Here is a 3,944-nt window from a genome sequence, read left to right as displayed (position 1 = left end):
GAAAAGGTCAGTTTTCATTCCAATCCCAAAGAAAGGCAATGCCAAAGAATGCTCAAACTACTGCACAATTGCACTCATCTCACATGCTAGTGAAGTAATGCTCAAAATTCTCCAAGCCAGGCTTCAGCAATACATGAACTGTGAACTTTCAAATGTTCAAGCTGGTTTTAGAAAAGGCAGAGGAACCAGAGATCAAACTGCCAACATCCGCTGGATCATGGAAAAAGCAACAGAGTTCCAGAAAAACATCTATTTCTGCTTTATTGACTATGCCAAAGCCTTTGACTGTGTGGATCACAATCAACCGTGGAAAATTCTGAAAGAGATGGGGATACGAGACCACCTGATCTGCCTCTTGAGAAAATTGTATGCAGGTCAGGAAGCAACACTTAGAACTGGACATGGAACAACAGACTGGTTCCAAATAGGAAAAGGAGTACGTCAAGGCTGTATATTGTCACCCTGTTTATTTAACTTATATGCAGAGTACATCATGAGAAACGCTGGACTGGAAGAAACACAAGCTGGAATCAAGATTGCCGGGAGAAATATCAATAACCTCAGATATGCAGATGACACCACCCTTATAGCAGAAAGTGAAAAGGAACTAAAAAGCCTCTTGATGAAAGTGAAATTGGAGAGTGAAAAAGTTGGCTTAAAGCTCAACATTCAGAAAACAAAGATCATGGCATCCAGTCCCACCACTTCATGGGAAATAGATGGGGAAACAGTGGAAACAGTGTCAGACTTTATTTTTCTGGGCTCCAAAATCACTACAGATGGTGACTGCAGCCATGAAATTAAAAGACGCTTACTCCTTGGAAGGAAAGTTATGACCAACCTAGATAATATATTCAAAAGCAGAGACATTACTTTGCCAACAAAGGTTCGTCTAGTCAAGGCTATGGTTTTTCCTGTGGTCATGTATGGATGTGAGAGTTGGACTGTGAAGAAGGCTGAGTGCCGAAGAATTGATGCTTTTGAACTGTGGTGTTGGAGAAGACTCTTGAGAGTCCCTTGCACTGCAAGGAGATCCAACCAGTCCATTCTGAAGGAGATCAGCCCTGGGATTTCTTTGGAAGGACTGATGCTAAAGCTGAAACTCCAGTACTTTGGCCACCTCATGTGAAGAGTTGACTCATTGGAAAAGACTCTGATGCTGGGAGGGATTGGGGGCAGGAGGAGAAGAGGACGGCAGAGGATGAGATGGCTGGATGGCATCACTGACTTGATGGACGTGAGTCTGGGTGATCTCCGGGAGTTGGTGATGGACAGGGAGGCCTGGAGTGCTGTGATTCATGGTGTCGCAAAGAGTTGGACACGACTGAGCGACTGATCTGATCTGATCTGATCTAATACAAAACTTTAGAATCTTAGAACACCACTAGAGAAGGAAATGGCAACCCACTCCAGTGTTCTTGCCTGGAGAATCCCAGGGTCGGGGGAACCTGGTGGGCTGCTGTCTATGGGGTCGCACAGAATCGGACATGACTGAAGCGACTTAGCAGCAGCAGCAGCAGCAGCAACAAAACATTTGGGTAAGTTTTGCTCTTCACAAAGAGGGTATTATAAAAGCAACAGATCTAATAAGGCTACTTTTGTTGCAAAAAAAAAAAAGAGAGTGCGAGAGAAAAGAGACAGAAAGAAATGACTAGTTCAGATAATGGTGTTTGTAACAAGCAGCAAGGGAATTGAGACACCTCTGAAATTGCAATGCCCAAAGTCCTAATGCAGCCATTCTCAAGGAAGATAAGAGTGGGAGGAGGAGTGTGGATTTAGCATAGCGGCAATAATCTTAGCAAAAAAGAAAGGTATAGATTTCATTCTCAGTTCATACCATTAAGCTGATTAAATTACATTCTGATTGTTTCCTTTCTTTCCCACTAAAAATAACTTTCTTCTCTTACCTCCTGCTCTCCAGTGACTTCAACTTTTATGTGAAACATCATACATTTTTTAAGCTGAACATCCCACTCCAGTACTGTTGCCCAGAAAATTCCATGGATGGAGGAGCCTGGTAGGCTGCAGTCCATGGGGTCGCTGGGAGTCAGACACGACTGAGAGACTTCACTTTCGCTTTCCACTTTCATGCATTGGAGAAGGAAATGGCAACCCACTCCAGTGTTCTTGCCTGGAGAATCCCATGGACAGAGAAGCCTGGTGGGCTGTAGTCCATGGGGTCGCACAGAGTCGGACACGACTGAAGTGACTTAGCAGCAGCAGCAGCAGATCCCATTGAATCTTCCCTGGTGGCTCAGCCCGTAAAGAGTCTGCCTGCAATGAGGGAGACCTGGGTTCAATTCCTGGGTCAGAAAGATCCCCTGGAGAAGCAAATGGCTACCTGCTCCAGTATTCATGCTTGAAGAATTCCATGGACAGAGGAGCCTGGTGGGCTACAGTCCATGGGGCCACAAACAGTCAGACACAATGAGTGACTAACGCTTCACTTTCAGTTCCCATGAACTAGCAGTTGTAGCTCGTAAAACTCAAATTCCTACGTGCTTTTAGTCATCCTAGCAGAGAAAGTCTAATTACCTCATCAAATTAATTAGATCTTTGGTTTACTGTACAACATACACGTTAGTTTTTCTTGAAACAAGTGAACGAGTTTTTCTTGGAACAATTTCTATTCCCAGATAGAAATATCTGGGAATCTCCAATAATTTGGATTTTATGCAACATATTTCTAAATAATACATGAGACAAATAAGAAATTTCAGGAGAAATAAAATATTTTGAACTAAACAAAAAGGTAAACACAACTTACTAAAATGTGTGGAGACAGTGAAAGCAGTGTTTAGAATGAAAGTTATAGCATTGAATGCTTATTTTAGAAAAGAAGGCTCTAAAATCAATAATCTATTCTTATATTAGAGAGAAAGAAGAGCATATTAAATGTGAAGTGAAAAGAAAAAAGTAAGTAACCAGAATGGGATCAGAAACATGAAACTGAACACAGAGAATCAATATAGAAAATCAATGAGGCCAAAAGCTGTTTTAAAAAAAAATCAATAAAATTAATAAGCCTTTAGACAGGGAAACTAAGGAGAAAAATAGAGGATATAAATTACTGAAGTAAACTATAGATATGAAAAAGGTATATCACTACAGATCCCACAAACATTGAAAGGATAATAAGAGAATCCTATGAACAACTCTTGGAGAAGGAAATGGCAACCCACTCTAGTATTCTTGCCTAGAGAATCCCATGGACAGAGGAGCCTGGTGGGCTACAGTCCATGGTGTCACAAGAGTTGGACATGACTTTGTGACTAAACCACCAAACCACAAACAACTCTATGCCCACAACTAATAATCCATATGAAATGGACCAATTTCTTAAAATATAAATCAAAACTTGTGTGTCAAAACTCACACAAGAAGAGACAATCTTAAGATGTCTTTGTCAAAGAAATTGAATCAGCAATTAATACACTTCCAAAACAGAAAGCCCCAGGCCCAGATGGACTTGCCGGTGAATTCTACAAAATGCTTATGGAAGAAATTATGCCACTTTCCCACAATCTCTCTCAGAGGATAAAAATAGAGGGAGCAACCCCTAACTTATTCTGTCAGGTTCAGTTCAGTTAAGTCGCTCAGTCGTGTCCGACTCTGCAATCCCATGAATCGCAGCACGCCAGGCCTCCCTGTCCATCACCAACTCCCAGAGTGCACTCAGACTCACGTCCATCGAGTCAGTGATGCCATCCAGCCATCTCATCCTCTGTCATCCCCTTCTCCTCCTGCCCCCAATCCCTCCCAGCATCAGAGTCTTTTCCAATGAGTCAACTCTTTGCATGAGGTGGCCAAAGTACTGGAGTTTCAGCTTTAGCATCAGTCCTTCCAATGAACACCCAGGACTGATCTCCTTTAGGATGGACTGGTTGGATCTCCTTGCAGTCCAAGGGACTCTCAAAAGTCTTCTCCAACACCACAGTTCCTGT

This window comes from Bison bison, unplaced genomic scaffold, assembly GCF_000754665.1.
Source record: "Bison bison bison isolate TAMUID 2011002044 unplaced genomic scaffold, Bison_UMD1.0 scf7180017864325, whole genome shotgun sequence".
Taxonomy (NCBI): Eukaryota; Metazoa; Chordata; class Mammalia; order Artiodactyla; family Bovidae; genus Bison; species Bison bison.
This window is presented reverse-complemented; position numbering follows the sequence as displayed.